This window comes from Phascolarctos cinereus, unplaced genomic scaffold (genome assembly GCF_003287225.1).
Source record: "Phascolarctos cinereus isolate Bilbo 61053 unplaced genomic scaffold, phaCin_HiC Scaffold_9;HRSCAF=440, whole genome shotgun sequence".
Classification (NCBI taxonomy): domain Eukaryota; kingdom Metazoa; phylum Chordata; class Mammalia; order Diprotodontia; family Phascolarctidae; genus Phascolarctos; species Phascolarctos cinereus.
In genome coordinates this window covers 80474047-80493469 of record NW_027556402.1, presented here as the reverse complement: position 1 = coordinate 80493469, position 19423 = coordinate 80474047, and the positions used below count along the sequence as shown (strand labels likewise).

At 39.4% G+C, this 19423-nt stretch overlaps 1 protein-coding gene across 1 annotated transcript in view; it reads left to right on the top strand.

Annotated features, from left to right (window-relative positions):
- The window catches only part of GALNT7 (polypeptide N-acetylgalactosaminyltransferase 7), a 195179-nt gene that overhangs the window by 82199 nt on the left and 93557 nt on the right, over window positions 1-19423 (top strand).

Sequence of the window (19423 nt, the reverse complement as noted above, 5' to 3'; positions counted from 1 at the left end):
AAATATGTGTGGGGTGAAAGGGAGGTAGGATGCAGACTAACTGATTTAAGGCTCGTGTGATTGACTGCCTCTCATAGCTAATTGGCAGAGTTGCCCTGGATTGCTAAACAGCCAATGTGTTTCACTCCCCCAAAGTGGCAGGAATTTACTCAAGAGTGAAATTATCCCTATAATAGTTTATAAAGTATTCCAGGAAGAAAAGTATAAGTGCCATGAGAATTGCTACAATAAAATTACGGATTTGATCCTAGTACCTATAAGAGGATGGTTAATCTTACTAATAAATGGAAACAGGAAGGAATAGAAAGCCATTTTAAAGTTAGCTGAGTCATATATTTTTAATATTCTTTTAATATACAATATAATCTATTTCTTTACTGCATGGTAAATGTGCTTCATCTTTGAGAGAGACTGAATAAAGAAACTATCCTGTGCTATGTTCTTGGCCTCTAAAATATTACAGCAGTATCTTAACATTCCAACACTTAATCCTGCCCTGTATTTTGCTGTGAGCATTCACATATATCCTAGAAAATAGGCTATTATACTGTGGGTAAGTGCTTTATGAGTGATTTTTTTTCCCCTCTTCCCCTTCCTGTCACCTCAGAACTATGTCTTTTGCACAGTAAAAGAGAAAAGAGAGCCCTTGTCTCATACTGAAGTGACAAATTCAGGATCTAACTAACCATTAAATCCCCTCACAGGAGCTGGACTTCTTTTTCTTGATAAATGATGTCTTCAGCTAGATTCCTAGTTCACTTAGAGCACTGGGCTAATGAGGCCAAGGCCATAGTTTGCTCCTAGATGAGTTGGCTTTTTCCATGATTGCCTCACAGCTTTTAGTCACAAAAGGGTAAGCATTAACACAAGTCCTTCACCATTGTGGGAGATATAACTCCAGGTACACAAGGGTGGGTCAGTAGGGCCATTTCCATATAGGAAAAACAGTATCAGTAATAGTTGATTGAGAAAAGACTAAAATATTTAATTCTCTGCTCAGATATATTTAAAATGTTTTCCCTTTGTTTCATATCTGGAAAAATCTCACCTAAATGACTGTAAAAATCTTTGGCAGTTAAGGCCTCATTCATGTAAGTCATCAGAGTTCACTAATGTTTTGTTGTAAGGAGTTTCTCAGAAACAGAGCTTCTTATTTGGGGGGGAAGAACTAATTGAATACAAGCTGAAGTGTATGTTAATGTAAAGGTTTTTAAAATTAGATTTCTGTATATTTTATTGCTTCTAGAAATTAAAACTGATTATTGACATGTATTTTTTTAAAAAAGCTTCTCTTTAAAAAAAAGCTTTTTTTATTTTTTTTTATTCCTTTTTTTTGGTAAAAAAAAAGCTATTTTAAAAATTAAATAAGGCCTGTGGGATTCCAGACTCTCCTGTGTGTGTAGGTGTTTGTTTTTGTGTATTGTTTGTTTTGGTTAGTGGGTTAAGGATGAGGGGAGGAATGGGAGACGTTAGTTGGCTGGTTTCTCCTATACTTCATGCTTACCAGAGTGTCCATGAGAATACAAAGTTGAAGTTCTTTAATCACAGGACCTAGAAACTATATTGACATTGGTTAAAAAGTTGATCCTGATTCTTAACAGTTTGTATGCTTTCCTTTCCTCAGGATTCCTAGCCAAAAGCCCTGGTATCCTTTCCAGCAGCTGTCTTTGCACCAGTAATTGGAAGGTGTCTAGCACTTCTTTGCCCTTCAGATCTTTTTGGAAATCACTAGGGCCCAAATTATGAAAGTCCTTCCTAAGCCTCGCTTTTGGGTTGAGAACTAAGGAAACAAATATTGACACTGTGCCCATGCCTCAGGGAAGTTGTTCCATTTGGAGTCAGGAGATGTGATTTCAAATTCCATGACTGATATTTACTAACTGTAGAGCTGAGGATAAGTCACTTTATCTCAACCTCAGTTTGTCCATCTGCTAAATGGGCGGTAATTCATAAACTACCTGCCTCACAGAGGTATTAGCAACCTAGTAGTGCTACATAAATGTGAATAAATTCTAGTACCAGGTATCTTAGGTACTATGGAGAATGAGCAAGACTCTAGCCTAGGATTTCTTCCATAACCTACAGTTGTTGGAGAGACAAAACCATTATAATTAGTGGTCAATTGAATGGCAAGCAATGCATTAAAATTTGCAAGAACCATTTTTATACCCTTACAACAATCTTATAACATAAACTTTTTTTAAAAAAAAATGTCCTCACAACAATCTTATGAAGTAAGTGCTATTAGTATCCCCATTTCATAGATGAGGCAAGTTAAATGACTTGCCTAGGGGTCACATAGCTAGTAAATACATGTGAAGCAAGATTTGACTTCAGCTCCTCCTGACTCCAAATCCAGCACTATCCACTGAACCACATACTTGCCTCAGTAAGATAAAGATGCTTCAGAAAAGCATTGTGGACTGGAATAATCAGAGAAGGCCTCATGAAAGAGGTAAGACTTAAGTTGGGCATTCAAAGATGGGTAAATTTTGAAGGAAACTAAGAGGCATTTTAGGCTGACAGAGATCAGAGCAAGCAAATAAGTAGAGATAGGAATGAACATTGTCCATGAGGGAATGCAGAGGAGGCCTCCGTGACTGAAGAGGAAGATGTTTCTTTCAGAGTAGCAGGAAGTGAAGGGTTATACAGGTGTCATTTGCTTATGAGAGACATTGAAAGTCAGGCAGGGGATTTGAGACTTGATGTAGTAGGCAATAGGGAGCCATTATATGTTTTTGAGTCTCAGTTCGGATGAAAAGCAGTATTTAAGGAAGATTGGTCCAATGGTGATGTTCAGGATGGTGGGCGAGCTCGAAGACTGGATGTTAGAAAGCTGAGGCACTAATCCAATCCTGAGTTGATAATTAACTGAAGGGAGTGAATCCAAGAGACATTCAGAGAAAGAAATGATAGGGTAGAGCAGTAAGTGCCTTGTTCTCTAGAGGTTCACAAAACATACAAATTTGTGATGCATCATTCCAGCTGTGCTCTGAGTACTGCTGGAAAATCCTATCAACTCATATCGACTCCCTACCTTCCTCCACGGTGAATTGTCCCAAACGTTTTTCTCTCTTCTCAAACACCCAGCTGCCCTATGTATACCAGATGATTTGGTCACCTACTTCAGTGAGTTAAGGGTCATTAGATTTGAGTTCCTTCAGCTCCCCTCATCCACTCCTCAGAACTTCTCAGCAGCATTACCCACTCTCTTCTTCTCTGCCTTTTTGTCACTAGAGGTCTCCCCTGCTCCTCGCTAAAGGTAACTAGACATCTTCACCACTAATCTCAGTCACCAACAGGTAGGGCATCATGGATAGAGGAGTGGATTTGTAGTCAGGAAGACTTGCTCCAGTGGTTAGCACAGTGCCTAGCACATAATAGGCACTTAACAAATGTTTATTGATTGGGTTCAAATTCTTCTGGCATAACTAACTGTGTGAGCATGGAGAAAATCATTTGGCTGCTCAGCCTCAGTTTCCTTATTTATAAAATAGGTACAGTATAGCATGTAGAATATCATCTCATAGGATTGCTTGAGGATCAAATAAGGTAATGTTTGTAAAGCACATTAGGAAAATTTAAAGTGCCATATAAATGTCAGTTATTTATCTTTTTAGTGATCCTTTCTATCTCTCTTCAATCTCTCCCCCTCATTCCTCTTTGCTTTGATTGTTCCAAACCTAAAAAAGCCTTCCTTTGACCCTGCAGCTATGATACCATCTCTCTCCTCTCTTTAACAGCTACACATCTGGAGAAAAGTTGGAGAAGAGCCAGTACCTTGATTTCATCATCATTCCCCCTATTCTCAACCTTTCATAGTTGGTCTTATGACTCCACCAGTCTACTAAAATGGTTATCTCAGTAATCAAAAATGACCTCTTGTTTACCAAAACCATTTTTTTTTCCAGTCCCCATCCTCCTTGACCTTTGGGGCAGTTGATACAGAATGTCCCTCCCTACTCTCCCCCCCCACCTCCCCAACCTCTTGGATTTAGAGACTTCATGCTATCTTGGTTTTTCTCCCTCTTGAATGAATCATTCCTCTGTCTCCTGCACTGGCCCCCTTTCCTCTTGTCAACCCCTTTATTAAGAAAGGCTTGCCACAATATTCTCTTTTAGCTCCACATACTCTTCCATGTTAGTCTTATTCACTACCAAATCTTTGGCTACCCTTTTCTGTTCAGATGATTTCCAAATCTATCTATATCTCTGTCTCTGAACTTTCTTCTGAACTTCATATCCATCTTGGAGACTGACTAGAGATCATCTCCAACAGATGGCTCCTTGGTACCTTAAACTCAACATGTTGTATACCCCAAAACCTCCTTCTGATATCACTATTTGTATTCAAAACCTTGGGGTTATATTTTATTCTTCCCTCCAGTCAGTACTAAATCTTCTCAACTCCACTTCTGCGATCTCTTCTCTGCCGTTGACTCTAGAACAGCCTACTACGACACGTCTTCTGCCTTTACTCATCCCTTCCTAAATCTATTCTTAGTACCACTACCACAAAAACCTCCTTATGGATAGATTTAGTCACGTCCAACCCCTGTTTAAAAAAAAATTTTTTCAGTGGTTCCCTATTTTTTACCAAGTAAAATTCAAACTCTCTTACCCGGCATTCAAGACCTTTCACAATTTCTACCTTTTCTACCATTCCTACCTTTACAGCTTTATGTTAAATTACTCTCCTCTTGGTATATATACACCAGCCAAACTGGACACCTCCATTGCTCCTTTCTCCTAAATGTGCTCAGCAAGTTCCCACCTCTGGGCATTTGATTATGCTGTTCTCTGTGTCTGTAATGTCCTCCCGAACCCTTTTTCCTCTCCTTAAAAGCCTAACTCACGTGCTATTTCCTATACACATGCCTTTTTGGTAGCAACTTTTCTCCTCAAACATGACATAGAGTTTCATGATCAATTTCTCTAATGAATTTATTATATGACATGGTATAGCAGGGTTGCCTATGTTTATATCTTACCCCCATACTTGAGGGCCATCATGAGGACAGGGATCATCATGTCTTATTCAGGTTTCATATCTCAAACTGCCCCACCACCCCCACTATACAGTAAGTGATTAATAAATGTTGTTGAATTGGGTTGACTTTCCATCACAGTTAAGTAAGAGAGGCTAAATGGGGAGATGTTTATAGCCTTTTTCTAATGTTAGGGAATGTCCACACCCTTGGAAGGCCTGCCAGGGCTTGGCAGTGTAAGTAGAAGCCCATGTTCCCTGACGTAATTTGAGACTTGGGAGCATTTCAGGGGGTCCCACGACTCTTGTAGCTTCAGTTAACTCCGGGCTAAAAGGGTGAGCTTGATGTAGGGAGTATCAGTCTAAACTAAGCCACTTTCACCGCTGGAGATGTCTTTCTCTTGTATCAGTGAAGATTTCAAAGCTCTGTCTCCAAGGCTTCCGTCCTGTTAAGCTACACCTACGCCCTCATCATTGTTATTGTCACAATTATTATTGAAGGCCTATTTAAATGTCAACTTGATTGACAAAAGAACATTGCTGTCTAAGAGCCAAAATGTCAGGAGAGTTTTTTACACATGACTTCATAAACATCGTTTGCCCCTTCCCAAGCTGTCTTCAGTGTCCTTCCTTAATCCCACTCTCCTAATATTGATTCTTAGTCTTGACGTGGAATGAGTGATATTGCTATTCCCTCCCTTATCCCCCTGTTTCTAGTTGAATATCTGACCTAAAAATAGTCACTTCTTTTCCACAGGTGATTTTCTAGCTCATCCAAAAAGTGTTATTTTATACCGATCATCTTGTGTGTTTTCCCATGCCCCACCAGAGATCAAAGGACATTGCTTTTTAAACTTTCAAGGGAACATTATATACTAACTGTCAATACACAAATGCCTGATTTGACCCTGTTTTTAGCTTTCATTTCTGCAGACTTGCCTGTCCTTCTTGACCGTTCCCCAAGAAGTCATAAGAATGCTTAGCTCACTGATATAACTTCATATAAGGTTTTAGAGGAGATTTAGGAGTCATTCATTGGTGATCCACTGGAATCACTAGATGGGAAGATAGGTTAGGAATAGTGACGGGACCATTTTCTTGATTATACAGTATAACTACCATGTTAGTGGATAGAACTAAAGGATGAAGATAAATGAGCACTTCTCTGTAAGAAGCATCCACCATGATACCCCCTCCTCTCTGTCCTGAGGACTTGGTCTTGGCATCGAAATTAATTAACAATTTATAAGTTATCTGCAAGAGGTTGCACGGCAACGCCAAGTTTTCCCAGGTAGTAAAATACCAAGCCAGTTTGGATGAACAATAAGAAACCCTCAGGGAGCTATCTGAATAGGCAGAGAAGTGTTAACTGCAGTCTTAATTTTAGTCATATCAACCTTGTTAGTAGTTAATGTTACTTCTCCCTGAGGAAATGTTCATAAGAACATAGATTTGGAGCCAAAAGGGAGCATAGAGTCCAACCTTTCCTCCCACTCCTCTTTTTTTCAGATGAGGAAGATGAGGCAAGGAGTAGTTAAGTGACTTCCAAAGTCATACAACTAATAAGCATCTCAGACAGGATTTGAACCCAGATTCTTCTGGCTGCAGTTTCAACACCCTCTGTTGTCCTTTTAGAGGGCTGAAGTTTTGCAGGGTTGATTTTTATTTCTTATACCACCAAGTGATTCTATTTAAAAATCTCTGCATCATCTACGCATTTCAGCATGCATTCATCATGGGGGGTTTGTGTGTATGCGTGTGCCTACGCACAGATAGAGAAACTTATGATTATGTAATAATATTTAATATATAATGCAGGATATTAGAAGATAATTATTATAATAAATAGCATTTATATAGTACTTTAGGCTTGCAAAGCATCTTTTTTTTTTTTTTGCTTTTAGGCAATTGGGGTTAAGTGACTTGCCCAGGGTCACACAGCTAGTAAGTGTCAAGTGTTTGGTCTGAGGCCGGATTTGAACTCAGGTCCTCCTGACTTCAGGGCCAGTGCTCTATCCACTGTGCCACCTAGCTGCCCCCCAAAGCATCTTACTGTGTTTTCTCATTTGAGCCTCACAACAATCCTGGGGAAACAGGTGCTATTATTGTCCTCATTTTTAAAATAAGAACACTGAGACTGAAACAGGTTAGGTGACTTGTCCAGGTACTCACACACAGCTAATAAGTGTCTGAGGCAGGATTTGAACTCTTATATTCCTGACTCTAAGTCAGTACCCACTTGATCCACTGTACCACTTACAGACCCCCAATATCTCCCCCATCCTCACCCCCACCTTCTGTGAATCACTTTGCAATATAGTTTATCAGGTTTTTTGTTTGTTTGGACAACTTAACCTATGATAATAACTACATTTTCATGAAACAGGCTATTATTTTAAGAACCAAACATATCTGAAAGTTTTTCTTCAAAAACCCAGTAATGAGTCATACAGCAATGTGCAGTAACCTATCTACCACAGCCCTATGATGCCCTCAGATACTCTATGTCTTTCGTTACCTGCACAGGATCCTAAATAATCACAGAGTATTGAGGTGTGGGTGCCTTGTACCCCTCAAATACAGTCTTGCCCTTCAGGGCCTTCCTTACACACTAAAATAATGATATAAACTGAAATTAAATACCCTCAGGGATTATTTGATATATACTCTAGAAAAGTCTCCAAAAGATAAAATTTTATTTAATGCCAGTTTCTGGTTGTCAAAGGTACTTTATACCACATAACTTGAGGCTGAATTCTCTTTCATATTAATAACAAGGAAGTACAATTAGCATATTCATGCAGATTGGAGGAAAGAATCAGAGTTGACCTCCAGGTTTCAAATATGAAGTTGAAATAAGGAGCAGGTTTAAGGGGGAATGAAAATAAGCTCCAGGTTGGACTTGTTCAGTTTGAGGGTCCCATGGGACGTCCAGGAATATGCCTGGATGCCTGTTTCTACTTCACTTCTCAGCGTTATTGTTTAAGCCTCATTACAGGCCCTTAGCAAAGAAATCCTGTTTTCATCTTGCGAATATGTTTTGAATTTCACAAGTCTCATTTCTCTTCATCCTTCCCCAGCTCATCAAATGGCTTCCTGTGGTAATAGCTCTGATCAGAGCAATTAAACAAATAATTAGCTTTGAAAAGAAATATACACAAAAGCACAGTTAATTTACTAATCGCCTGTGTGGACAGTAACTGTTTAGGGTCCCAAAATTAGCTTTGAGTAACTAACATCAGCACCAATATATTAACTTGTCTATAGGTAGAAATCACTTCTTTTCTCTGAAATACCAGAATGTCTTTGAAAAGTTATTTTATCCAGATCTGAAGAAAGGAAGAAATGAGGGAATGACTACTCATAATTTTAGATTTGTGAGAAAAGTAGGCACTACTTTCCTCTCTGGGCTGGATTCCTCCCGACGCTCCCATTAGCTCCAGTTAATGGAATTTAAATTGATATGTATTCAAGAAAGTTAACAACAGATGGCATACAAGTTAGGTATCCTCTGCTTCACTGTCCTGCCTCATTTGGTCTTTGCTTGACTGTAAAATTTCCTGTGGTCTACAGAAATGTGTTACGGGAAACCTCTGGCTTAGGATGTAGGAAAGGTAAGGGCACTTAGGCATTAATGAGTAGATTTTCCGTGCTGATGTTAATCCAGAAAAAGATATTGTTTTCCAACTTTTTCCCCCCTGTCATTTTACTCACTACATTGAAAATTGAAAGCCTATTTTAACTAGATGACTTGGTAGGTTGATATACCTTAAAAACAAAGGTGATTTTGAATAACAATATCTTATCAACTATATGCTGTTTTGAAGGAACTGAGGATTTAATGGTACCCTGTCTTACAGGGAAATGTCCATTATTATGTCATTCCCAGATCCAGGCCTAATCAGAGGATTAATGATCTTGACGGCGGCAAAAGACATACATTAAAAAGTCAAATAATGCTACTTTGAAAAAACTACCTTCCTAATGAAATTGGATCTTGCCGTGTGAACTGTTTACTTTGTAATACTCTTACAGACAGTTCTAAACTTTTTCCTCCATTTTTATTTGGAAAGCTGAAGGTAACATTTCTGAAGTCCAGCCTGATCTAACCTAAAACCCTTAAGTATCAGATTGCCTTTTTTTTTTTTTTGGTGGGAGGGTGGGGGGAAAGAAAGAAGTTCCTGAATATGTATATTAAGTATATTGAGCACCTATCGTTATGTGACAAAGATTGTGCCAGGAGGAGAGGGATACAAAGACAAAATGAAACCATACTTATCCTCAAGGAGCTTACATTTATTCAGGGGAACAATACGTATACATACATAGACATATATGTTGACATAAAATCAAAAGGATAGAGACAGTGATTTCATTGGTACAGGGGATTCCCAGATGAGGAAACTCCCTCTACCAGTGTAAGTGGGGCACTTTCTCTGTAATTTATAGAGTTGCCTAGAGCATGAAGAAGGTAAGGGTCTTGTCCAAAGGAAGGTAGTATGTGTGGGAGGCAGGAAAAAAGAAATTCACAAAGTAAAATCAAGGGAGTGGGAGGGAGGTACTAGCAAGTGGGGAAACAGGAAAGGCTTCACACAGGAGGTAGTCCTTGAAATGGGGTTTTACAGAAACAAACCATATTAAGAGGCAAAAATGAGGTAGGCATTGGGTTTAGCCTATACAAAAGCGAAAAGATTGGAGGTGATGCAGAGAATGTATGAGACACAGATAACAGGCTGTAGAGTCAGAGAAAGGGGAATAATAAGTCTGGAAAGAAAGGCAGGAGCCATTTTGTGAAGGGTTTTAAGTGCTAAACTAAAGAGTTTGGATTTGGTCCTAATGAAGCAGTAGGGAGCCATTGGAACTTATTGAATAAGGGAATGGCATGGTCGGACTTTAGACCTTTAGAACTGTGTCTTTGGCAACTGGTTATGTGTGTGTGTGTGTATCTATCTGTATGTATGTATGTATGTATGTATGTATGAGTGTGTATACACACAAACATTTACACATATTTGGAGATAAGCAGGTGCCTACAGAAAAGTATTCTATACATACTATGAATCAAAAAGATTCAGTTTACTTTGCAAAACACCAGAACTGATGGTATGGGGGAAAAGGAAGTGAGGAGGACTTCACAAAGATCAATACATACATAGGTGTCTACATGAATACATTCATATGTATCGATATACGTACTTCATATGTATGAAGTTTATACATGCATGGTAGATTCCTAATGCAGAATATACACAGAGAAGGATATATATTATCAGGATAATTCATTTGTAGCTGGCTACGGAAATTAAATGTTGGCTAACTTAAAACTTGGGAGACTTTTAAAGGTACATACCTTCTAAACAATATGGTATATGATACTGGTTTTCAAAGAGTTTTGAATTTTTTTTAAGAATTTGACTTCTAGGGAAAAGAACTTTCATATTTTTTTACCTATGCCTTGTTTTCCTGGCAGTTTTGTTCATGTTCAGGAAGGATGAAGGTATTGCTGTAAGAGGTCAAAGTTCATCAGACAACTAGAAGGAACAATCCTGAATGAATTACTTAAAACAACTGAGGGAAGACAGTAATAGATACTGTCTTCTTAAAAACCATTCAGAGCTTCTTGAAATTGAGGTGGGAAAGAGGAAGTCACTGAAGAGTTCAGGTGTTGGCTTAGATAGAGAAAATGAATGAAAAAGTGTTTATTAAGCACTTACTGTGTGATGACTGTAGGCTGAGGATACAAATAGAAGAGTATAACAGCCCCTCCTCAGTGAAGGGAACAGAACCAGGAGAACAATTTATAGAATAATAGCAATCCTGTAAAAATAACCTTGAAAGACTTAGGAGCTGTGATCAATACACTGATCAATCATAGTTCCAAAGGACCCAAGATAAAATATGCTACCCAACTCCTGAAATAGAGATGATGGTCTCAATACAGATTGACACACACATACATTATGGTGTGTGTGTATTTTATATATGTATGTATGTGTGTGTATAACATATATATACACATGTACATATACATAAGTGTGTCATATACATACATATGTATATATTTTAACATGGCTAATGTGGGAATTCATTATGTTTGAATATATATGTTTCTAACAGGAGTTTTATTTTTCTTGATTTCTCAGTGGGAGGTAGAAGAAGTAGTAGGAGGGGGAAAATGAAGGCTCTAAAAGAAAAAAATTTTTTTAAGTGAGTTTCTAGGGGCAGCTAGGTGGCGCAGTGGATAGAGCACTGGCCCTGGATTCAGGAGGACCTGAGTTCAGACATATAACACTTACTATCTGTGTGACCTTGGGCAAGTCATTTAACCCCATTGCTTAGCCAAAAAAAAGAGAAAAAGTGAACTTCTTGAGGACAGCAGGGCTATCTTGCTTTTTGTGTTTGTATCCATAGCTCTTAGCCCAGTGTCTGGTACCTAGTAAATTCTTAATAAAGGCTTTTTTATTCGTTCACTCTTCTTAAACTTATGAAGTTAAATTCTGAGCCCAAGAACAATGCTTTTCATCTATTGCTATTAAAATTTAATCTTATTAGCAGTGTCCTGTTATTCCAGCTTTTAATAAATACTGTTGAAATCTTGATATTCGGTATCTCATTTATCTATTAGTCTAGTAACTTGTCAAAAAGGAAATGAGGTGAATCTATACTGGATGAAACATGCTGGTAGTTAGTGATCGCCACTTTAAATGCTCACAAATCGTCTTTTTAATAGTACTTTAATTCTGTAGTAGGCCCATTATCTCAGGGATGTGGATATTCTCTCCAGTGATGCATGCTGAATCTTCGTCACATATCTCGGTACTGGGTACCATGTAGTGGTTCAATGAGATCATAATTCCATGGAAGTGTTGATATGGGCATTCCTAATCTAATCTAATGATATAATAAGCTAATAATACAGCTCAGACTCTCGTTATGTCCTCCCATAAATCCTCAACAGAAGATCTACTCAATGTATGGGGAGAGAGATTATTTCCATAAATCATAGGCAGGTTATAAGTATTGATCTCTTTTTTTTTTTTGCACATGTACTCAAAGTACTCATGTACTCAAATGTGTACTCATCTGTTGTGACCATTGATCTGAAACTACTCATAAAAGTACTCACTTGATTGTTTTACTTTTCCCCATCTGTTTGACCATTAATTTGAAACTACTGATGAAAGCTTGATTTTATTAAGTCTTTCAGTTACCCATTGAAATAATAGTGACTTAACCTAGAACCGCTGGGTTGGAAACACACCATATAAATTTTTTGCTATATTCCTTCCACTTGTGACTTTCCCCTATTGGTTTCAATATATCGCAGGTCAGCATAAGAAATTGAATGGGAATTTTGGGGGGAGTTTTGCAGAAGCCTCAGAGAACATGTGAAGGCCAGCAGATAACACAGAAAAAGTTTAGAAACTCAGAAATACATGAAATATATGTATAGTATTGTGTAATAATCAACCCAGATTTTTCAATAAGTTACTGTAAGTAAACACCCCATAAAAGAAAAAGAAAGAAATTTGGACTTCTTCTCTAGTTTAAAGTGAGGGCCAAAAATTTTTACATGGATTTTCCAGATGGGGGGGAAAGGGGGGATGCCACCCCCCCATGTGGAAGACCTCAATGTGGAAGGGATAACTATAATCCATTTAGCTTATTCCTAATTCTGTTTTGCTTAAGCATCTAGGTGGTACAGTGGATAAAGTGCTAGGCTTAGAGTCATAAAGACCTGAGTTCAAATTCAGCCTCTGGGCAAGTCACTTAACCTCTGTTTGCTTCAGTATCCTCATCTGTAAAATGGGGATAATAATAGCACCTGTCTCCCAGGGTTGTTGTAAAGATCAAATGAGATCATAATTTCAAAGCATAGTGTCTGGCACAGAATAAGTGATGGGGTGGTGGGAACTGGACCCCAAAAAGCCCTAAGATCATGTCTCTGGAAGCTTCCTAATCTCTCAGCATGCGCCTTGCCCTGTGAGAAAATTTTCCGTTGTTGTGGAACCCGTGCAGGTCTGATCCTGTATTTCCTTAGATAAAGGATAGATGTAGGGGTGCCTGGCCCAGGGATTCCCCCTCAAGTCAGATCCCCAAGGTCCATGCCTCTGACAACTCCCTCAATGTCTGATATTAACAAAGTTATCTCTGCAAAACTCCCTGCATTTTGCTATCCATAGATCACTGACTCCTGCTCCCGAGGCACCTGGACCCGTACATTACCTAATTAGTATCCCTGGCATTCCTTTCCCATGTACCTTTTCTGTATAAGCTCTAGATTCACCTCCATTAGGATGGAAATTCTAGAAAGGAACTTCACCTGCTACTATTGGCATTACAGTAAACTGCCTCTTGACTGAAAGATGGCTTGAGTATGTGATTTGGTTCTGGGCGACTCTGCCTTGTCATTCTCGGGATCCCAGCACCCCCAAACCTCATCAGTAAGTGCTATTGAAACATTAGTTATTATTATTGTAATTCTCTACATGCATTCTTACTTATGGTGGAGGAAGCCACCCAAAATAACGTGAAGATTTGGAAAAGGAGAAGGTGAAAGACGCACTGGGACAAAAAATTTGCTAACGATGATAACACAAATGTAGGTAATTCATAGTGGACTGTGTTTCATATCTGCAAAAGCTTCTCAGCTTTCTTTCCTCAACCCCTCCCTCCCCATTGGCTTCAATTTTTATGTTTTCAAAAGTAAACCTAATGGTCTTGGGCTTTATTTAGCATGCATTTCTGTAGATGGCTCTGTTGTCTCTAAATACAACATGCACAAGAATTGGAAATTGAGAGGATGCCCATCAACTGGGGAGTGGCTGAACAAGTTGTGGTATGTGAATGTAATGGAATACTATTGTGCTATAAGAAATGATGAACAGGCTGACTTCAGAAAAACCTGGAAAGACTTGTATGGTCTGATGCTGAGCGAAATGAGCAGAACCAGGAGAAGGTTATACACAGTAGCAGCCACTTTGTGCAATGACTAATATTGATAGACTTAACCCTTCTCAGCAATACAAGGACCTAAGACATCTTCAGAGGCCTCATGATGGAAAATACTATCCATAAAGAAGAAAGAACTGTGGAGTTTGAATGCAGATCGAAGCATGCTATTTGCTGTTTTTTGTTCTTCTGTTGTGTTTTGTTTCCTCTTTCTGGTGGTTCCTCTGTTGGTTCTAGTTCTTACCTACAACGTCACCAATGTGAAAATATGTTTAATAGGAATATCTATGTATAGCCTACATCAGATTGTGTGCGGTCTTGGGCAGGGAGGTGGGGAGGGAGGGAGAGAAAAATTTAAAACTCAAAAGCTTATGGAAGTGATTGTTGATAATTCAAAATAAATTAATTAAAAATTAAAAAGAAATTAAATACAACATGCTTCTGCTTTAAGAAAACTAGAGGCAATGTACGAGCCTCCAAGTTTGCAAACACAGATTCCAGATTTTGCCCATTTAAGCGATTGAGGGCATCTTGATGTGAGTTTTGTTGGTTTATGTAACCACATGCACATTCTAAGGCTGCCATCTCAAGGAGTCCTAGTTTGTTGCAGCTCTGATAAATATTTCATATGTTGTGACTATGCGGTTACTCTTCCCAATTGGGACATGACTTTGTGTCCAAGTTGCCTAGGGACTGTACCTAGACAATACCTAGGGACTGGTGTACCTTTCAAGTTTGTCACCCTCCTATTGGCTCCAGCCCCTCCCCAGAAACAGGGAAATCTATGGGACAGAGAGCTCAGTTGACTAGCGCTAATTCTCTGGCTTTTAAGCATAATGACCCAGTTGAAATGGACCTTTGAGGCTATCTAGTCCAGCCCTATGATTTTTACAGTTTTACAGTGATTTCCTATTGCTTAGAATAAAATATAAATTCCTTTGTTAGACTTTAAAGTCCTATGTAACTTAGCCCCAACCTGTGATCCCAGTGAGGTCTAGCTTCATTGGACGTTACTCCACCTTCTGGCCAGAAGGCCAGTGTAGTATCCCATACGAATGAGCCCAGAAAGAAAGGGCCTAGTTTGGGAATCCAAGGGGATTAGCATCAAGGGTCTTTGTTGAATGACATTGAATGAATGTCTAACATCTTCCCTGAACATGCCCCCCCTAATCCATTGCACCTTTCAGATTAAGACATGGGAGATCTCAGACTCAGTGTAGACCTTGCTTAGATTCTTTTGCCTACTCTTTCTGTTCTATCCATTACACTTTGATTATCAACCTCTTTAGTTAAAAGCTAACTGGCTCAGCAGAAGTAGCTGGAGAGAGATGCAGATAACAGCCTTGTTTGTTGAAAAGCACATTTGGGGTTCACATTTTTTGAGCTGGGGAGCCAGGTTTGGCTTGGTTAGTCCTTAACATTCCCTGGTCATATAGAATATTGTAAATAGAAGGCATATTATTCAGTAGTGGCCATTTTTGAAAGGCTGAATACCCGGAAGTAATTCCTGAAGGGAACTGGGGCTTTACATAAGCCTCCCATTCAGTTCATTGTTGCAGTTTGCTTACGGCCCTAAGTCTGATTAAGCCAGTGATGCTTACACAATCTCTGAGGACCGTTTTTCTAAATCCCTTTGAGGTCATATCACTCTAAAAGCCCAGCCATCTTGGGAGAATATTATAAACAATTTAGTTTTATTTTAGCTTTGGAAGAGGGTGAGGCTGCGCTGAGTAGCCTGACCTAACCACCATCTGCTTAGAAGTGATATTATTTTCCAGTGTATTTCCACTCCATGAATAGGCTGACCTTGGAAGATCATCCAGTGATTCTCTTTTCTACCCCTAGTCAATTGGGATTTGTTGAATTTGGCTGCAGAATCAGACAGCCGGAGTTTATAGATAGACCATGTTTCAATTATTATTATCATTTCACTTTTATTCAATTATTATTAGACTTTTAATTACCAGTCCGAGATGAAGAAGAGGAGATGCATATTCTTATGGTTTGGGGGAGGAGTTTGGAATCCATTCCTTTATGTCCTTTATGAATTCCTTAATGTGAAAGTCTGACATGGTGATTCTTAATTGGCTTTGGGTCAGATTGTCTTTTTATGGAATTTGAAAATGTGATTTCTTCAGTGTGGGTACTTTGTCCAGTGAAGGAGATGGCAGACCATATGTGCCTGCCCATCTTCACCATTCTTGTCTGTGTCCTCCTGTAAATCCCCCCAGTACATCTAACCAGTGTGCTTCTCTTCTTGACATTGCATGGAAATGACAGAGGTGAGCTCGTAGGAATAGGATCCCTTGCCTAGCACGCATTCTTCCTGCTCATGCAGCCCTGCTTTTTCCTGGTCATACACTTTTTCTGATGACATTTTTGTCGTTGCTCAGTTGTTTCAGTCATGTCCAACTCTTTATGACCATATTTGGGGTTTTCCTGGCAAAGATACTGGAGTGATTTGCCATTTCCCTCTGCAGCTAATTTTACAGATGAAGAAATTGAGGCAAATAGGATTAAGTGATTTGCCTAGGTTCACACAGCTAGTAAGTGTCTGAGATTTGAACTTCCTGACTTCAGGCCTGGTGCTTTATCCACTGCACCCCTAGCTGCCCCATGGCAACTTTTACTCCACTCTATTCTGGAATAAGTATTCTCTTGTAACAAGCTACAACATCTTCGTATGCACCATGTGCTTCTTCTCCATTGCCCTTTTGGTGAGCACTCAACAAAAATTTATTAAATCTCTGCAGTGTGTGTGAGGCGTATCTTATCATCAATAGAGAGTCAGCCTAGAAGCCAGAAAGATCTTTCCTGCCTCTGACAAATACTGGCTGCCGTAGTCCTGGGTGAATCACTTAAACTGAGTGCTTGAGGCCATTCTATAAGAAGACTATACATTTTAGGGAGTAGGGGAAGTTTTTTCCTGTGGCATTTCCTTGTGTCCAAGAAATCACAAATCTATTTCCTGTCCCTACTATGTGCTAGGCACTGAGGATAGGAAAACAAAAATGAAGTAATCCCTATCCTCACAGAGCTTATATTCTATTGGAAGAGATCACATACACATATAAAAATATGTCAGTGTTAACATATGGTCATTTTTTGAGGGGGAAGGGAAGGGAGCATTACCAGCTGGCCAGGATTAGCAGCCCAAATTTCAGTCCTTCTGAGGCTATAGAATTAGATGACTCATAGAGACAAAAAAGTACTGAAAAAATATTCCTGTTAAAAAGATGCTTACAGGCAGAAGCTTTGGGGTCATTGAGAGAGCTCTGTGCAATTTCCCAAAGGCAATCTGGCCCCCACTTCTCTTCTTTGGCACTCCGAGGCCCAGCTCCAGATTATGATATACAATTGGATGGACAGCCCAGAGTGACCATCCATCTATACCTATTTCTCAGTCCCTGCAAATTTTTGTTAAATAATATGATAATGACAATTATAGCTAACATTTATATAGTGCCTACTATGTACTGGGTACTGTGTTAAGCACTTTATAAACATTATCTCATTAGATCGTTAAAAAAAACCCTAGGAGATATGTGCTATTATTATCCCCATTTTACAGATGAAAAAATGGAGGCATTTAACTGAGGTTAAATGATTTGTCCGTGGTCAGTCACCTAGTAAGTGTCTGAGGCCAGATTTGAACTCAGGTTTTCCTGACTCACGACCTGGCACTCTATCCACTGAACCACTTAATAACATTTGAGAAGTCATATTGTGTGACTAGATATCTGGCCTCAGAGCCAGGAAGACTTGGGTGATGGGTTAGAGCATTGGGTTTGATGTCATGAAGACCTCAGTCCAGATCCTGCCTCAGACACATACTAACTGTGTGACCCTGAGCAAGTCACTTAACTTCTGAGGCCTTCTTTCAACTCTGAATCCATAATCCTGTGACCTTTCGTTAGGTCCTGCCTTTGACACATACTGGCTCTGTGACTCTGAGCAAATTGCCTAACTGGTCACTGCCCCAGGCAGCTCTCTGAGGTGCAGAGAAGGTGCCAGTCTCTCTTGGCCCACTCCCCACAATAGGGAATTCTCTTGTGAACTCCTTCTACCAGTGAATTCCCAGAGCCAGTCTCTGTCCTAGACTGTTTCCTAAGACTCAGTGTGGAGCAGCAATGTCAGACTCGGGTAGAAACTGAGCTACTAATCTGTGCGAAAGGATCACTGCAGGCTGTATGTTGAGTTAATTTTAAAACGTGACATTCACTACCTTTTATTCTGTTTTTCTTTATTTTGTTAAATATTTCCCAATTACTTTTTGATCTGGTTGGGGGCACCCTGGGAAGTGTTGTTTGAGGGCATCCTGCAGGCAACAAAGCTGTTTGATATTTCTGGCGTAGAGCATAAGAAGTTACTTATTTCAGGTTCCCAAGAACCTGTGATATTTTCAGAAACTCTCATAGAATTTGCTCTGACTTGTGGTTTGGAATTTAGAACTCTCCTGTTCTCTCTACTTCCTGTCTTTCTAAAAGCACACAGCAGAACTCTTAGGGATTAAAGATCTTCAAGAAGAGATAAAAATGCTTTTTTAACATAGAAAAACAGGGACTTTGAATCAACTAAAGATTCTACTATTATCATTTTCTCTCCTCCTTGCTCCATGGCTATGCCATGGAGGCCTAGAATTGGAGGCAGGAGACTTGAGTCAAGAACATTCATATTTATCATTACTCATATTTTTGACAGGCAGTGCAATATAGTGGGTAGAGCTGAATTGGGAGTCAGGAAGTCCAGGGTTCCGGTTCTGCCTTTGACGCACACTGGCTGCTTAACCCTGAGCAAGTCACTTAACTTGATAGCACTTCAGGGAACTCTGTAAGACTGTAAGTTGTGGAGCAGGCACTTCTCTGAATAGGTAGAGAGAATTTCCTAGCTAGGAGTTCCTTACACCAATCTGTTCTAATCCAAAACCAATCATTTTCGTAGGACTCTAAGGTCAGCCAGTCTACATACTGGCTGTGGGATCATGAGCAAGTTACTTCACCACCTGGAAACTCAATTTCTTCATCTGTAAAATTGAAATTAATAATACTTTTTCCTATTTATCCCCACAGAGTTGTTGTGAGGAAAGGGCTCCATAAGCCTTAGAGTTATATAAATGTGAACTGCTATGATCATCCCAGCCCCTTGAACAGACCTGAAGTCTGTCCCCTTATGCCAATTATTCACTGCTCTGGAAATTGCTTTTTTCTTTAAATGAACTACCACGACTCCAAATCAGAGTTTCAGATTTACTGCTGTCTTCACTTCTGGGTGTGGTTGGGGGCAGGGTTTGGGAAAGAGAGAAAAGAGTGTCTTAATATAGTATGTCAAGGGGAATATCTCTTAATGCAAAGCAAAATCTTTTTCATCTTCCCCTTACCACCTCAAGGCATTGCCCCTTATAGCAGTATGGCCTGTAACACACTTGGAAGTTCTCACCATGTCTTCCTTGTCTCCAGTTACTCTCATTTTCATGTTCCCTTGAAA